This window comes from Colobus angolensis, unplaced genomic scaffold (genome assembly GCF_000951035.1).
Source record: "Colobus angolensis palliatus isolate OR3802 unplaced genomic scaffold, Cang.pa_1.0 Scaffold212, whole genome shotgun sequence".
Classification (NCBI taxonomy): domain Eukaryota; kingdom Metazoa; phylum Chordata; class Mammalia; order Primates; family Cercopithecidae; genus Colobus; species Colobus angolensis.
This window is the reverse complement of record NW_012115289.1, coordinates 3,537,699-3,556,063: the sequence shown is the minus strand read 5'-3', so window position 1 is coordinate 3,556,063 and position 18,365 is coordinate 3,537,699. Positions and strand designations below refer to the sequence as shown.

The 18,365-nt window shown below is 43.7% G+C and overlaps 1 pseudogene; it reads right to left on the bottom strand.

Moving 5' to 3' along the window:
* Positions 1-304: 304 nt before the first annotated feature.
* On the bottom strand, positions 305-17,684 carry LOC105512465 (annotated as a pseudogene).
* Between the last annotated feature and the right edge of the window lie 681 nt (positions 17,685-18,365).

The window sequence follows — 18,365 nt, the reverse complement described above, 5'->3', positions numbered from 1 at the left end:
TGGATTTGCCAAATGGTGAGGGTGACTTTGGAGTGCTGTCCCAGCAGATGATGAACGTAAGGATGCCGTCTATTTATGCATGTATTTTTATTTTAGTAAGATTTAATAGCTTTTTGGATTAAGTAGTAGAAAAACTTCCATACTTAGCTGAGACATTTTGTTAAGGGCAAAAAAAATGTCTCACAAAATGGCTCAGCAGACTGACAGGCTGACGCAGAAAGTAAACTTGTGCCCAGTCACAAGTTGTGACTCCCATCCCTGGAGTACTGACTGGCACCAGTAAGACAGAATCTCTTTAAATCCATTACTCCATGCCCACCTGAGGTACTGTTGAAGAAATCTCACTTTTCACTCAAGATGCTGATTCTGGTACACTTGGATCATAAGTCCATTTGGTGAAAACTTGTTTGTAGAGGTTCATCAGTTCTGAGTTCTGAGATTTTAGCTTCCCATCAAAGCTACACTTCATGTGGCCACGGGTACCTAAAGGCTCCTGGATGTGTCCTCTGTGGCTCCACTTTGTTCTCAGTTTCACCGGTTTAAAACACTGCACATCCTTTCTATTGAAGAATATACCACTGCCATCTTTTGAAAGGATGACCACTCAGGACGACTCTCTTGATGACCATTCTGTTTGGATCCACCAATGAAAGATGGCCTGTAGCAATGAGATTGTGCATTCCATTGCTTTTCTGCTTGAAAAGCAGCAAAGATGAATGAGGAAAAGTGATTGGCAGATATACTGTCACCGCCAGGTCCATGTCAGCAGTCAGGAATCTCTGAAATTTAGGTTTGTTTGCTCCAGCGTGCTGAGATAATAAAGGTGAGGCTTGGCAGTGCCTGGATCGACAGTGGAATATGAGCTCCTCCTTGGCTTTCACAGAGTCAGTGCTGCCAGGGTCATGCCTCACCACCATATTCAATACTGACATCTTCTGTTCATGAGGTAGTGAAGAAAATGCAGCCAAGGGTGCTCCTTGCCTGAAGCACTCAATCACTGAGACAGGGACTTCAAAGACGTGAAGTGTGACATACCAGCCAAAATCAACTCCTTCAACCTCTTTTTCTTCAATCTCTTTAAAGATGCTTTTCCTACTAGTAGTAAAGTTCTGCAACTGAAATATTCAAGCATAATCTTGAGGAAGATTTTTCCTTAGATTCCCATGGAGATGTCTGGAAGCTCTTGAGGCCTTTGTATTTCTGAAGTTGAATTCTGGCAGCCACATAACGGGGGGTATCCACTTTATCTGGAAATATCTCTTCCAGGCTTTCTTGTTTACATTTCTCCAACATTTTTGCCTCAGCTTCTTCATCCACTTTCTCATCATAGAGATCATCATGCACAGACTGCCTTGTAGTCAGAGTTTCGCATTCCTTCTCTTCTTCATCTTCACACTTTCTTCCTGAGACTCCTCCTCCACAAAATCCTCATGTTCTGTATCATCATATTCTTTACCACTTTAGAAACTCCCTTCAAGAAATCCTTTGTCTCACTCAACTCCTCCTCATTGGGCCAGGTTTACTCCCCCTGCATTGGATCTGGGATAACCTGTTTGTCAGGATTCCTGTCTAGCAGGGTCTGCCTTCATTAGGACTTTAAGGTCTTCTTCCATATCATCGACACTATCCATGGCACAAATCTCTATTGCCATGTCTGGATCCTTTTGGGATTTAATTACTCTAGGATTTAAAGGGAAAGGGTCCATGGGGGCATCTATGTGTTTCATCTGGAAATCACCACGTCCAGTGATATGTAGCAACCTATTTACATTCAGAGTCTGCTCACGAACATAGCCTGAAATTTCCAAGGTGCCCACCAAGTTATTCTCTTCACTAGAAACAAAATCAGCAGTATCGTCAAATAGGTAGGCCTGCTGATCTCAAAAAGCAAGATGCCGTTGAGTGCCTCCTGTTGAGTGTCTAACAAGAGGAGTTTGTCATCCAGAAAGTGCTTCTCCACTGCTTTACTTAGCTTCTTTCTGGCATCTATTTGTTTCTTCAGTGGGAGACCAGATAATCCCTGGACAGCTAGTGCTAATGAGGAGGGCCATCCTTGCTTCCCAGCTGTCTCTTCTCTGCCAGAACCGCCTCCTTCTTCTGCTTTTGGAGCTGGCTGGCAGGATGCCTCTGGTCTATTCTGCTGAGTTCTTTTCTCACCTTCTTGCTTAGGGTGTTCAGTGCTAGACAGCCCTTGCTATCCTGCTGTGCAGATCCCCAACCCTGATGCCACCCACTTTTATGAGCTTTATTCTGCAGCTTGAGTGGGCTGGAGTGGTGGGCTGCCATGCTGCAGGTCACGTGTACAGAGTCAGCCCATTGTATTTATTTTATTTTATTCTTTAATTTTTTTTGTAAAGTCGGGGTCACACTATGTTGTCCAGGCTGGTCTTGAAATCCTGGACTCAAGTGATCGTCCCACCTTGGCCTCCCAAAGTGCTGGGATTACAGACATGATCCACCACACCTGGCCAATAATGTATTGCATATTCCAAAATTGCTAAAATAGAGTTTTAATGTTCTCATCACAAAAAAATGGTAAATTAGTGAGGCAATGCATATGTTAACCAGTTTGATTTAATCCTTCTATAATATATGCATAGATCAAAACATCACATTGCCTCCTTTTCCACTGTATAGCAGAGGGATGGCACAGATACTTTGAAGGGAGCAAATAATACACAACAAACACGCCAACAAATGAGTGGAAAATATTGTACTCCATAAATATATACAATAAAATAATTAAAAATTAAAGAATAAAATGTGGAAGATTTGGATATTATTTTTCTTTCCAGAGTTAAAATAATACCCTTTAATAAAATTTGTACAAGCTTTTTTTTTTTTTTTTTTTTTCTGCGTTTGCCGTATTAGAATTCCCATACAGAAGACCAGGGAAAGAATGAACGTTCTTAGCAGTAAGAGGAAATATAGTCTAGCCCAGCAGCACTTGGAGATCCAGTACTCTCTCGAGTACCACCAATTGAGTGGATGCATCCCTTTTTGATAACCATAACTATCCCTCAGTGCCAAAATTTACTGTTTTGTCTAATCTCTGGCCAGCCCAGTTGAGCTAGAGAAAGGTTGTGTTTAAGTGCAGTAAATACCTCACAGAGAAACAAGTGAGTTTTCATCCAGGTGGTTCCCCTTTCAGTTGCAACTTAATTTCCTCCCGTTTTTTGCTCCATTGACATAGTATAGTTATCATCGGTCCTCAGTGCAGTGGTTAACAGTTCAGACTCTAGATTAGACTAGCAAAGTTTGAATCCCAGCTCTGCTGGTTACTAGCTGAGTGCCTTTAGGCAAGCTACTAAACCTTTTTGTGTGTCTTGTTCCTCACCTTTAAAACAAGAATCACAATGCTTGTACCTATCTCATATAGTTGTGCTGACTTAAGTGATTTAATATTTGTAAAGCACACAGAATAGTTTAGGTGAATGGTGAATACTATATTTGGTAAATAAATAAAAATAACACCTACTATCTTAAACTGGTATCTCTAAATTCACATATTAGACTGCAACTAAATTGGAGTCTGGAGCTAAATTTTAACAGGGAACAGGTATCCTAAAAACGAGCATGAATTTACCAAACAGCCCTCAATGTCCCCAGGGCTGATTTTTAACTGCTATTGCAAAGCATTCCACCCTCCCAGGGCCTATAGATGTTGAGGGTATACGGCGGCCTGGAAAAAGTGTCGACTGGTTTTCATAAGCTCGGCACTGACTGATCATCTACTTTCTTATCCGTTGGGTAGGTGCTAACTGTAAGTTGGGTAAAATAGAAGCTTTACTGGAGCAGGGGACTGGGATGTCAGAGAACAAGCCCTGCACTCCCTCTGACACGGAGGTGATAACAGCAATTCAGTCAGGAGGTGACAGTCTGGACCAAGGGTGTGGTTAAAATGGTACAGGAGGGACAGAATCTGGAGCAGGTATAAGCTGCAGGCCAGGACTGTCCTTAGGGGCAGTAGTGATGGGAGAGACCAAACCAACAGCCCCATTCAGTGATGAAAGTTGACTTGGGCATGGCCAAGGAAGGAAAAGACCAGCACCTCTGTCTTAGCCCTGGCAGTGGCTCATCCACCTGCTCTCCCTGGAGCCTCCTTTTCCACTGTGTAGCAGAGGGATGGCACAGATACTTTGAAGGGAGCAAATAATACATGACCAACACACAAACAAATGATTGGAAAACAATTCTACACAGCAATTCTTGCCTGCTCCCTTGAGGCCTGAGAAAGTTCAATCAAAATCAGAATTAAAGAATGCCCGTACTGGCCACCACAAGCAGGGGCTCATGGGCTTTGGAATCCAGGAGAGAGAGAGGACTCGAGAACGTCAAACACGTTGCTGACTGCAGAAGTTTCACTTTTTCACTCTACTGTTTTCCTTAAAATTTCCCATGGACGGTATTCTTGGTTTTTGGGGTGGCAGAGAGAGAGGGAGAAGGGAAACAGGAAGGAAATATTTCAAGGGGGAGCAAAGTTGAATTAAGACTGGCGGTTGAAGGCTGGTGATTAATGCCCCATCTCTTACTTCTCTCCCTCCATTAATGTCTAAGGGGAAGCAACAGAAAAGATCGGTTCTGAGTAGGGGAAGCAAAGGCTGAGCAGTCACGCTGCTCTCATCAGATTTAGCGAGATTTTTGCCCAGCTGTTTGCTGAAAGAAAAGCAGGAAAATGAAGAACCAGAGGGCGCAGGCAGGGCCACTCTGTCTTGAATGGTCTTATTCTTCATTCTCAAAGAGAATCTTTCAGGCATTAGCTCTTGAGAATTTCTGTGGCTCAGAAAACTGCCCTTTGAAGCCCAGGATGACCACTTTTTTTTAATGTTTATTTTTTGAGAGGGAGTCTAGCTCTGTCGCCCAGCAGGCTGGAGTGAAGCGGCGCCATCTTGGTTCATAGCAAACTCTGCCTCTTGGTTTCAAGCAATTCTCCTGCCTCAGCCTCCCAAGTAGCTGGAACTACAGGCATGTATCATCACGCCCAACTAATTTTTGTATTTTTAGTAGAGACGGGGTTTCACCACGTTGGCCAGACTGGTCTTGAACTCCTGACCTCAGGTGATCCACCTGCCTTGGCCTCCCAAAGTGCTGGGATTACAGGTGTGAGCCACCGTGCCTGGCCATTTTTTTCTTTGGAAAGACCTATCTGTGATCCTCCCACTGGCTGCCCCAGGCAGGGCTGTCAGCTTTGTTGTCAGGATGTTTCATGTTGGACACTGTTATAGGTTGAGTTGTGTCCCCTACAATTTATGTGTTGAAGTCCTAACCCTTAGCAGCAGTGAATGTAACCTTATTTGGAAATAGGATTTTTGCAGATGTTATTAGTTAAGGTGGGCCCTCATCTGCTGTGACTGGTATCCTTAAAAAAGGGGGAATTTGGGCTGGGCGTGGTGACTCACGCCTGTAATCCCAGCACTTTGGGAGGCTGAGGTGGGCAGATCACGAGGTCAGGAGATCGAGACCATCCTGGCTAAGACGGTGAAACCCCATCTCTACTAAAAATACAAAAAAAATTAGCCGGGCGTGGTGGTGGGTGCCTGTAGTCCCAGCTACTCAGGAGGCTGAGGCAGGAGAATGGTGCGAACCTGGGAGGTGCAGCTTGCAGTGAACCGAGATTACGCCATTGCACTCCAGCCTGGGTGACAGAGCAAGACTCTGTCTCAAAATAAAAAAAAAAGGGGGGCAGGGGGAGGTGAAATTTGGATGCAGACACATGCACACAGGGAGAATGCCACGTTCAGATGAAGGCAGAGATGAGGGCAATGCTTCTACAAGCCAAGAGATAGTAAGGATTGCCATCACACCACCAGAAGCTAGGAGAGAGAACACTTTCTTCCTCACCGCATTCTAACCTCCAGAACTCCAGAACTATGAAACAAGGAATGCCTGCTGTTTTAACCCACCACTTTGTGGTACTTTGTTATAGCAGCCATAGCAAACTAATACAGGCACCAACTTGAAGGTTTGGACTTACTGGAAATAAACTTTTCTGCGGCAGATGGATCTACTCCACATTGTTCCTCAGCCTTATATTTGATTTTTGCCAGTAACGGCTTGTACAATGACCCTTGGTGTGCTTCTGCTCCGGATCCCCCTATATCTCTCTGGTGGAAAATTTCCTAGCTGCTCCAGGCTGTGTGGGGGGGATCAAGAATGGAGTTCTTTGTTTAGAGTTTGCGTGGTGTACATAAATAACGAGCATATGGGGAATTTTCAAGCCAGAGGCATTTCAGAACTAGGCAAGGGAAGAGAGGTTTCATTCGTTAAAGACGTTTCCTGTTAAAATTCATCACAAGCTTCTCTACATCCTCTCTTTCCAGTGTCCTGCCCCCTCCCCACACACCCCAAATATGTAAAAGACTTTCTTAGCAGCGTAGGCCCAACAGGATGTTGTGAGAATGAATAAGAAAAAACTAATACATCAAACCAGATGAATGGAAAAAGCTCTGTTTCTTTTTGTGCATATAACTTCAGAACTGTAAAAAGGAAACGAGTAAGAGAATTTCTCATAAGTGAACATGCTGTTAAGTGTGTCTAAATTGTTTATACAAAGTGTTGCCTTCAGAAAATCACCCCAGTTGTTCCTTTTAGTTATGGGGACATGCACTGAAATTCTACCTTCAGGATTTTAATGGAGACTTCTTGTGTTAGTAGCTTATGTGCCTAGCTGCCCCAGGCTGTAAAGTAGGGGGGTCAAGTTTCAGGTGTAAGAGCTGGTCTACTCCAAGGCAGTCCACCCAGAAAGCAAGAGGTGGGCCTGGCCCTGAGGAATAATTTTGGATTCGCTGAACGCAGGGTGCCCCACTTAGTTACTGCTATTTCCTATTATCCTGTGGATGCTTGACAGCAACCACATCTATTGGCTCTGTAAAAGCCCTTTTAAATAAAAATATTTCATTAGCTGCCAGGGAATTGGTGAGGCAAGCTGTGTAAAAGGCAGCTCCATTTGCTTGGATCTGGGAAGGAGTTTGACTCCTGCTTAACACAAGCATCCCAGTTTCACACCCCATTAACAAGGTGTCAGTTGGATTTCTCCCTTTTAACCCAAACCACAGCCCTGGGGAAGCTGGCCAGCCTTCCAGTTGCTTCTGGTGCAGATATTCATGGTTTCATGGTCTGACTTAGTTGAAGTGATTTCTTGCAATGGTTTCAGAGGAGGCGCATCCACATTCAAATGTAACCACATATGGCAATGATAAATGTTCATCTTATAAGGATTGCCTCGTATTTTGAATTATGGTGCTTTCTGGACAAACCTCCTGAAGATCAATGTGTATAATTGGCTATTTGCAGTAATGTTAGGAAATCAAATAGAAAAAGTAACAAAAAATAACAAAAGGTAACAAAAGAGTAATAATTCCTACTCTTAAAAATATTTGTTAAATGGTAAGGTGCAAGAGAGAATACAGAACATAAAGCATAAAACTGAAGGAAGTCAGATTAGGGTACAATTTATTGAAGATCTACAATGAGCCAGGAAATGCACTGAGTTCTTTATTGTGTATCCTTATCTTGGGAGGAGAGAGAAAGGGGTGGGGGGTGAGGGAGAGAGAGAGAGAGAATATGAATAGATCCATTTGGAGAATTTATCCTGAATTATTGAAGAAGGGTAATTTATAAGAGTGTCATAAAGTCATGTAGGAGTTTGAGGGGCAACAGAAGAGAGGTAATTATGTATCTCCAAACCCTAAACCCAACAATCACATTTTTCTGATTTACAGAAGGGTCTAATCCCTGAGTAATGTTTTTAAGATCAAGGTCCAAACTCTGGCTTTGGAATAATTGGTCTGTTGCCTGGAGTCAGGACTTTGGCTTTTAGAGACAAAAACAGTAATCAAAACCAGCTTTCAGAAAGATGTCACTCTACTCCATGCCTACCACAGTGACTTGCACATAGTATGACCTGAAATAAGAGTTTGTGTAATGGATGAACAGAGGATTTTATATTGAAATGTTGTTTGTAGTAGACAATTCCTGTACTTCTTTTTCCACTTGAAGATGATGAAGAAAGACTCGTCTGAGTTGCAATAAGAGAAAATAGGCTAGAATTCCCAGCTGCAAGCAGAAAGAAATCTTGGTAAGTGCTTCAGGAGGGTTAATGAAGTTCTTTCTGGAGTATCTATGGCAACAGAAAGGCTAAACATAGCCCTATGTACTATGTAGAAGAATAGGGTAGATCTTTTTTTTTTTTTTTTTTGAGACAGAGTTTCACTCTTGTTGCCCAGGCTGGAGTGCAATGGCACAATCTTGGCTCACTGCAACCTCCGCATCCCAGGTTCAAGTGATTTTCCTGTCTCAGCCTCCCCAGTAGCTGGGATTACAGGCATGCACCACCACGCCCAGCTAATTTTTTGTATTTTTAGTAGAGATGGTGTTTCATCATGTTACCCAGGCTGGTCTTGAACTCCTGACCTCAGGTGATCCACCCGCCTCGGCCTCCCAAAGTGCTGGGATTACCAGCGTGAGCCACTGCACCTGGCCAGATCTTTAAAATCTGCTCCTTACCCCTTTCCTGCGTGCCTTTTCATTTACTACTTCGTGGGAGACATAGTCACCTAGAATTATACTAAATCTCCCGGAATGATGGAATTCTTTCTTTTGGTCAAGATGCTCAGTCTTTTTGAGGACACAAGCATCATGCAGCTGATGTTGCCTGACACATGTTATGGTATAAAAGGGATGCATATCAGTTAGGGATTGGTTTAGCTGAGAATGAAGGCAAACCCCAAATAAAACGGCATAAACAAAATAGAAATTGAAGAAGTTCAGAGGAAAGTATACTGTTCATGACATTGTCAGTAGCCACCTTTTTCATCTTGTGGCTTCTCTACCTCACGGCCCAAGGTGGTTGCTTGAGCTCCAGCCATCATGTCTACATTCTAGCAAGGAGGAAGGAAAGGTACATTTCATTTTTTGAGACAGGGCCTTGCTCTGTTACCCAGGCTGGAGTCTCGTGCCATAATCACGACTCACTGCAGTCTTGACCTCTCCTGGGCTCAGGTGACCTCTCACCTCAGCCTCCCGAGTAGCTGGGACTACAGGCATGTGCCACCATGCCTAGCTAATTTTCGTATTTTTAGTATCGATGGGTTTTGACATATTGCCGAGGCTGGTCTTGAACTCCTGAGCTCAAGCAATCTGCTTGTCTTGGCTTCCCAAAGTGCTGGGATTATAGGTGTGAGCCACCACGCCCAGCCATATTCTATTCTTACAAGGACACTTCCTAGAAGTTGCAAGAAGCACCTTTGCTTTTATAGCATTGGCTAAAACTTAACACATAGACATCCCACTTTCAGGGAAGGCTAGTAATGTGGTCTCTATTTTGGACATTAAGCACTAGTGAAATACAAGGGATTCTATTATGAAGAAAGCAGAGGAGTTGGGTTAGAAGGGGACAACTTGCAGTCTCTACCATGAAAGTAAAATGGGCATCTGAGAGGTTTGATGACAAGGCTTGTCACACTGGCCATGAAAACACTACTTTCCTTTCTAACTGTTCATTGTTAGTTTCTCATTTGAAAGTAGGCACCAAAGGAATCACTCTACATTCACCTTGGTTTTTCTCTCAGTTTTAACTTGATTTTGAAATCTTGACAGTAGGAACATCTTGGCAAACCCTGAAGGTGTTCACTAGACTCTTGGAGGCAGCCTAGGTTCCCAGGAGAAGAGCACTACTTTCAAACTCTAATGGAAAAATGCACTGTGAGGCAGTAGGTCTGGACTAGGGTCTGAAATTCTACATTTCTAACAAGGTCCCTAGTGACGCAGTGCTGCACTGCACAGACCATGTTTTCAGTGCAAAGGTTTAGAGAAAGTTCTCTATGGCTATCTGAGTCCCAGTTTGTAGTAGGATATTCAGGAAGGGATAGCGTACTTGCCCAATGAGTTCTTCTTGCCTGCTGTACAGATAGAGTCTATTCACTAAGACAGTGCTATTTCAGTAGAGAAAGAGCTTACTAAATGCAGAGCTAGCCAAGTCAGAAGGATGGGAGTCTGTTACTCAGAATAGCTTCCCTAAAAGGTCAGAGGCTAGGGTTTTTCAAAGACAGTTTGGCAGGAAGAGGGGTAGGGAATGGAAAATGCTGATTGGTTGGAGATCATAGGGGTGGGAAAATGATCCTCTTGCACTGAGTCAGCTTCTGGGTGGAGGCCTCAGGACCGGTTGAGCCATGACTCACCAGTCCAGGTAGAGTCAGCTGGTCACCAGAATGCAAAGGTCTGAAAAAAAATATCAAAAGACCCATCTTAGGTAACACTCTAGTGATGTTACCTATAGGGGCAATTAGGGAAGTTACAAATCTTGTGACCTCTTCGAACGATGGCTGGTTATTGTTTCACTATGCCCACTTTTAGCAGAGTTCTGGCCCCTCCCATAATTCTAATCTTGTGGCCTTCCTTTAGTTTTACACAGGCAGTTTCTGTTCCCAACAAGAAGGGGGTAGTTTTGGGAATAGCTATTGTCATCCTTGCTTTAAGGTAAATTATAAACTAAATTCCTTCCAAAGTTAGCTTGGTCTATCGTCCAGGAATGGACAAGGACAGCCTGGAAGTTAGAAGCAAGATGGAATCAGCTATGTCAGATTTCTCTTACCATCATAATTTTGCAAAGGTGGTTTCAATGGGGGCGGTAGTGACCAGTATATCTGTTAGTGGTTTTCATATACTACTCTTCATAAGAATGCCCTTATGGAGCTTGGTAAAATACAGACTTCTAGGATCTTGACAATCGCTTTCAATGTGACAGGTATACAGTATACAGGTATACAGTAACAGATGTCTGATTTTTATAACAGGCACTCTGAGTTACTTCTGATAAAGGTGGTCAAGGAGCAGCATTTTGAGAAATATTGGTAGTCTGTGTGGGTGAGGGTCTTGACCTCTCGGATCGTAAGTTTACAGAGATCCTGGTGTTCTGGGAAATGTGAGTTTTAGATAGTCTGGTTTAATTTATTAAAGGAGACACATATTGCTAATCTTCGTGGCCCAGGAAAATTTTATCAAAGGTACATTTTCCTCCATTTTGGAGTTAAGGGTTTTGTTCTTGCAGGACGTTTGAGGGTGTCTTGGTCAGCTTAGCTGCCATAACAAAAGGCCATATATGCAGTGGCTTAGATAATAGACGTGTATTTCTCACAACTCTGAAGAGTGGAGATCTGAGATCAGGGTGCCAGCATGGTTGGATTTTGGCAAGGGCTCTCTTCCTGGCTTGCAGATAGTCTCCTTCTATAGCCACCTTCTTGCTGCGTTCCCACATGGCAGAGAGGGAGTGAGCTCCCATCTCTTTCTCTTCTTATAAGGACATTAACCCCATGAGAATTTCATCCTCATGACCTCATCTAAACCAAATGGCCTCCCAAAGGCTCCATGTGAAATACTGTCACACTAGGGGTTAGGGCTTCAATATACGACTTTTTGGGGAACCCAAGCATTCAATCCATAACAGGAGATTCTGCATCACTAAGAATGGAACTGGCTGATTAACAAGAGGTTTGGTGTGGATAGAAGTGGATGTGAGGGCAGGGGCAGGGGAGAATCAGAAAAGGGAAGAAGGAGAAGGGGCAAGGCAGAAGCTGATCTGTAGAGGGCATTGATGCATGCAATCATGGTGCTGGCCATTGTAGAGGTGTTACTTCATTTAACATGGCAGAGGTAGTGGGGAGTGTTTCATTTTACCTTAGACATTTGTTTTAATATTCTGTTTGCACATATTAAATATTTAATCTACAAAAGGGTTGGAGGAAAGAAATCGTTTTTCTGATGACCAAGTACCAGGACTCCTTTTTGCCTCTTCATCTTCATACCATGTACACTGCCTGAAAGGTGTTCCTCCCTCCCTTCCTCCTGCCTCCTTCCCATTCCCAGCTCCACATCTCCAGTTTGGTCTTTGAATCCTCTGTGCCTGTAAGGGACTAGTTCAAGTGCTAGGTAGATATCTCTGTCACTCTTTTCAGGAGTCCCAGATCATAGTCCCTTCCATGGATTCAATCCTTCATTCATGTGGATTAAGTTTCCCACATTTCTGCAATCAACCTGGGAATTCAGGTCAAACCCCAAATACCAGTAATCCCAAACCAAGCAGCGACTGTGTTCTGAGATTGAAGAGTTGGTGGATGATTCATTCTCATTTGGTTGCTTCTCCAGTGCACTCAAATAGCTTCAGGCCCTGTTTCCCAGGAGATTACCATTCCACCTCTGAGGAGAGAAAAATGTGGTGGCCCTAGGGGTTCATTTCTTTTGATCTTTCAGTAAATTAGCAGACAGCTGGCTCAGTGGGTCTGCATTAGCTTGATTAAAGAACAGGCTGATTCCAGCCCTGGGCTCCAGAGGCTCCATTTCCAATAAGGACACTTCCTTGACAAGAGAGCACCCAGTATTATAGCTATCTAGATATTTCCTGTCCTTGTCCCCAAAAATGTTTGGAACTTGATGCTGGTGAGCTCTATTCTACCAGAACACCAATGTATTGCATTGGTCAGGGTGTAGATTCCAGTCTGGGTCTGAAGACCTGAGAACAAAGAGCGGCAAAGGCAGAGAGTATCAATATTCAATATTCAAGCTCAAGCAGTCAGACAGAGAGTGAATGGGACCTTCCTCTGCCTTTTTCTTCTGTTTGGTCCCTCTACAGATTGCATCATTCCCACCCTCATTGGGGAGGGCCATCTGCTTTCTTATTCCACCAATTCAAATGCTCATCTCTTCCAGAAACACCCTCATAGACACACTAAGAAATAATGCTTAATCAGGCTGGGTGTGGTGGCTCATACTTGTAATTCTGACACTATGGGAGGCCAAGGCGGGTTGATCATTTGAGGTCAGGAGTTTGAGACCAGCCTGGCCAACATGGCAAAACACTGTCTCTACTAAAAATATAAAAATTACCCAGGTGTGGTGGAGCTTGCCTGTAGTCCCAGCTACTTGATAGTCTGAGCCAGAAGAATCGCTTAAACCTGGGAGGTGGAGGTTGCAGCGAGCCCAGATTGTGCCACTGCACTCTAGACTGGGCAACAGAATGAGACTTCATCTAAAAAAAATAAAGTTTAACCAGCAATCTGGGCATTCCATGGCCCAGGCACGATGACACATAAAATTAATCATCACATGTATTGTATGTATATTTAAAATGTCTGTATACTAATATGCTTTGGCATCTTAAAAAATGTTTCCAGCTGGGCATGGTGGCTTATGCCTATAATCCCAGCACTTTGGGAGGCCAAGGTGGGTGGATCATGAGGTCAGGAGTTCGAGACCAGCCTGGCCAACATGGTGAAACCCCATCTCTACTAAAAATCCAAAGATTAGCTGGAAGTGGTGGCACACACCTGTATTGAGCCCTCCTTATTCTAACTTTGGCTGTTCTTGCCATAGCCACTTGGAGCTGCCTTACAAGGTGTGGCATACACCTGGGTACAAATGATATGTGTCTCAGTTACTCAGGAGACTGAAGCAGGAGAATTGCTTGAACCCAGGAGGCGGAGGTTGCAGTGAGCTGAGATTGCGCCACTGCACTCTAACCTCGGCGACAGAGCAAGACTCAGTCTTGAAAAGCAAAAAAACCCAAAACAACAAAAACCTGTTTCCATCTCAGGATAGGCTGCCCCTCCCATTGCTGGCCAATTCTGGGATACAGCAAAGGGCTCAGCTGGGAGCATGCCCTAGGTATCCAAACTGCCCATTCCAGGGCCTCATCTCCCCTCTCTGGTCCTGCACCCCAGGAAGTAATATTTCTCTGCCTTAATCATCCCAGGGCCAGGTACCAGGCAACTAAGGACACACTTATAGCTTACAGCTTGTGAAATTATTCAAATTAGCCAATCCTAGTTTGTATTTCCTATGGAAGCTTCAATAAAGACTCTAGCATAAACCATTTACTTGCTTCTATCTTCTGCTTCCTGACCACCCGAGTGTCTTTCCTCGTGGCCCTGAGTGGCCTGTTGTAGCTCCTGTCTCTAGGACCTGTGAGTATAATACACTTTGTTTTCCTGAGACTCTCCTCTGTCTCCTCTTGAGGTGGGCACCTGGCTGAACATTTCATAAAAGAATGCAAAACAGTTGACCATGGGCTTGGGACTTACATACGCCTGGCCAAAGCTTTTGGGATAATGAAGGCTCAGGAAACTCTGTGCCCTGTGCTACTTCTCTGCTTGTCATCGTCCCCCTCCCATAAAGCCTATTTTCTATCTGTATCATGAGGCATAAATGATATGTGTCTATGACTTCTTTGTAAAACAGTTTCCAAGTTTTGGTTATTAACCACTCCTGCATTTGAGGATAAAGTGACCTCTGTGGTGACAGATCATGGGATTAATAACAAATGGTTGGACCATTGCTTTCTTCCCACTTAATAAATATTCCATGAGTAATTGAATCCTGTTGAATTAGTTGGGCCATAAAGGCTTCTTCCTCCTTTGCTAGAAATGCAGCCAGAGTTGTGCTTTAAAAGATACGTGCACACGTGCTTACACTGAACAAATTCCCTGGCAGAAAGAAAGTGGTGGAGGAGTTAGAAAGGCAGAGAAAAGCAGAAGGCAGCACCAGAGGAAGGATGTACGTGAAAGCTTCAGTACATTATACAAATGAAATGGTGATATATTCCCCAGTAGAAGGAGACAATGCTGTTTGGGGCTTCATACATCCTGTTTCTTCTTGTGATTAAATTGAAAGAAATTAATGATGTTGGGAAGGAGGGAAAGCTCAAGGAAGACCAGAGCCTGATGTCTTGGGGTAATGATGCTGCCTCTGTCTGTGCCTTTTTAATGCTGACAGGAGCCACCCCTTCTGCCTAATGGAGAAACATAACCAGTTTCCATGCAGCTTAGAATAGCTGGGGTTGAAGAGAAGGTGCAGGGTTTTCCTTTTTTTGGCTCAGTGCGTTTTTAGTTAGTTCCACCAACTCAGCTGGGGGACACTGGAGATAGAAGTGTGACTACTGTTCCCCATCCATAGGGGCAGGCCATGTGGGCAGACTACCTGACATTTGTATCCTGCTTCCCTGCAGGGTGAGGAAGTCTCATGAACAGAATCCCCTGAGCTGAAGCAGGGGGAGGGCTCTGGAGAAAGGGGGCCTGGGTACAGATCCTGCCCATTCAGTGATCCCAAGACCTTGGGCAAATTTCACTATCAGCTTGCCAGGGAGAATTTCCAGTGCTGAGGATAGGGTGGTGAACAAAGGAACTTTGGTTCTTGCGGGGAAACAGTCTAAGAATAAGTAGCAAGAAAAGAAAAAAATGGCAAATTTTAATAAAGATTTCAAAGGACACACTGAGGGGCTGAAAGAGTGCTGCTGGGGTGGACTGGGAAGAGGACCAAGTCAGATATACTTCCTACATTCAGGGCACTCATGTCCTACTGAGAGTGAGACACACACATACATACACACCTGCACACATGGTAGAATGCTGCAAAGAAAGCAAACAAGGGCCTAAGAGAGGAAAAAGGCAGGGGATGCAGGTGGATGAATCCACTTCAGGTGGGTTGGTCAGGGGAGGCCTCTAGGAGGTGACCATCGAGCTGATAGCAGATGAGAAGGCTGCCCTTCAACAACAGGAGCAGAGCATTCAATCTGAGAACCAAGAACAGCCTATGCAAAGGGGCTGAGGATGGAACGAGCTGGGAGCACCCATGGAAGCGAAGGAGGCTCGGTGCAGCTGGAGCCTGTGAAACAGCATGTCTGAGGAGAAGCTGAGGCCAGGAGCCAGGTTGGAGTCCCATCACATGAAGTTGTGTGGGCTCTGATGGGGACTTTAGAGTCTCTTCTAAGTGCAGAAGAAAGCACTTTAGGCAGGAAAGTGATATAATCCAGTTTATTTTAAAAGACATTCATGCTTGCTGTTATTCTTAAACCTCTGTATAGTGGCAATAGTCATAGTACCTACTTCACAGGGTTGTGTGAGGGTTAAGTGAGGCCTGAATATAATGCACTTGGCCCAGTGTCCAGCACACAGCAAGTTCAGGGCACATTACCTATTATTGGTATTCATTTACATGCAAAGCTGGCTTCAAAGCTATTGAGCCCTCCTTATTCTAACTTTGGCTGTTCTTGCCATAGCCACTTGGAGCTGCCTTACAAGGTGAGGTCAGATTGTGTTTGTGTGTCTATGTCTCTCTACCTACCTGCCTGCCTACCTCTATCTCAGTCATCTTTATATATAACTGAAGTAGCCAAAGGTAGGGTTAAGATTTTTCTCAGAACACAAATTTGGATCTAATCCAACAGTCAGACAAATGGGCAGTCAAGTTCCCAGGTCCTTGCTGTTGTTATCATTTTCATCCAGGGGCTATGAAATACCTACTTTGGTCATAACATTCATGCCAGGCCACCATAGAATACTAAACTTTAAGCTAAAACTATCAATGTTGGACGTTTTCTTCCACCTCCTTTTTGTTCTCTACCCTGCTGTCTGTGCTGGGGTTGACCTCCAGGGACCACATCCCTTCTGACTGCTGGATGATGTGGCCAAACGCAGGAGACTGGAGGACAGACAGACTGAGAGGTCAGAATATGTATTCCTTCTGCTTCCTCCCTATCCAGCCACCTTCCTCTACCAAAAGCCACAGCCACTGTTGTGGTGAACTCCTCTACATTGCTGGTTTCTCTGGGTCCAGGTGACCTCTCTTTCCTCTTAGATCTTCAGGTCAGGGATTGTAGCAATTTTCTGCTATTTCTAGCCCAGAGGTGCTTTCTGGTTTCCCTCGATCCTGCCCACACTTTGGTAAATAGTGTCTTCATTGAAATTATTTTAAATCACCCCTTTTTGTGTGTGACATCTATTTCCTACTGGGACCCAACCCATATACTCTCTAAGGTCAAATGTTTTAAAAATGTACCCTGGTTATTAGGGCACTAGCCAGCTAAATGCAGGTATATTTTAACATTCATAATATTTTATTGTTTCTAAGATGTGCCCCCCACACACGTATTTTAGTACCTCTGAAATCAGGATGAGATTTGCAAATGGTGATGTTTTACTCTTGCTACTGGCTTGGCATCTGTGGGTGTTTTCTTGTGCATGTGTGAACTTGGTCATTCATTGCTGGTCATGGAGTCCTCATTTTAATGGAGTTATGTTTGTTGTTGGTACTACTCACTGGTGTTTAAAGTATTTCAGTAGGTTTACAATATGATTCAGCTCTGGAATGAAGTCATTATGTACACAGAGGCATGAAACAGAGCAGCGAAGCTTAATTTTGATGTCAGTGAAGCAAATATCCATCTTGGCAGAATGGAGGAAATTCCATATTTTTAAAGGGTTTTATGGGACTTAAAAAAGGAAGATACTGATAAGTAGTTGGAACTGTGTTATATGTGTTACTGAGATATGTGCAAAAGGATTGCCTATAATAGGATGAGCAATGTGACTAAAGGAAGTAGGAATTCCCAAATCCTTTGGAATAAATTAAAGAAATTTCAAAGAAGCAAGGAGTTGGTGTCATTGATTGGCAGTGTTTTTTTTTTTTTTTCTTTCTTAGTGGCACATACAATAATGGTGTACCTTACAGATTGTTGACATCTTAGATTTGATGAACTATGGTATTTCCTAGAATGCGATTTTCCGGTCTCTAGCCCATTTATTGACTCGTCTTACCTCTCTGGCAAATTTACAGAGAAACAAAGGCATAGAATTCATCTCCAGGCTGGTGGAGGATGTGCTTCTTAAGTCTCCTTCTTCTAGCCCCTGATCCCACATACTCAAGGGTTTGAAATTTGAAGGTTGATGAGTTACTGAACCTCTGAGGGAGCCTAGAACCTCTCAGAGGCCAAAGGCTTGCTGAATGTGCTGGGGTAGAGAGAAGACTGCTGCCTCAGGAATGTTCTCCTTAGCTGAGGTAATTGAACATTTTATCTCATGGTCTTCATGGAATAACAGAATAGGCCTTAAAATATAATTCTAGAAAGAAATTAGGGGGCAATCAAGTAACAATGCAGTGGAGTAAGAACATTCAACCCAGGGCATCACTGCTGTTTTCTTCCAAGATTCCAGTGCAAGACCACCTGTGTCTTGTGGCCCTGCTGGGTAAGCTGGGGAGGGAATTACCAACAAGGCTGCCCCTCAGATCCAGGATGCAGATTCAAAGCACTTTATTTAGGAAGAGTTGAAGGTACTTACACACACCTATTTCCCCAAATGGCAAGAAATATGATCTGTTTGAGCATACATTTTGAAAGTATTTGAAATACCCCTTTTGAAAATATCCCTTTTCAAATATGATCTTCCCAAGGGCCATGTGCTGATGGAGAAATGATTTGAGTGCAGAGTGAATTTGTGAGATGCCTTTAGAACTCTGTCCTCAAAATTGAAAAAATAAAAAAAGCAGAATAAACTTAGTACTTAACTCTAAAGGTCTGCTAACAGGTTATATACATAAAG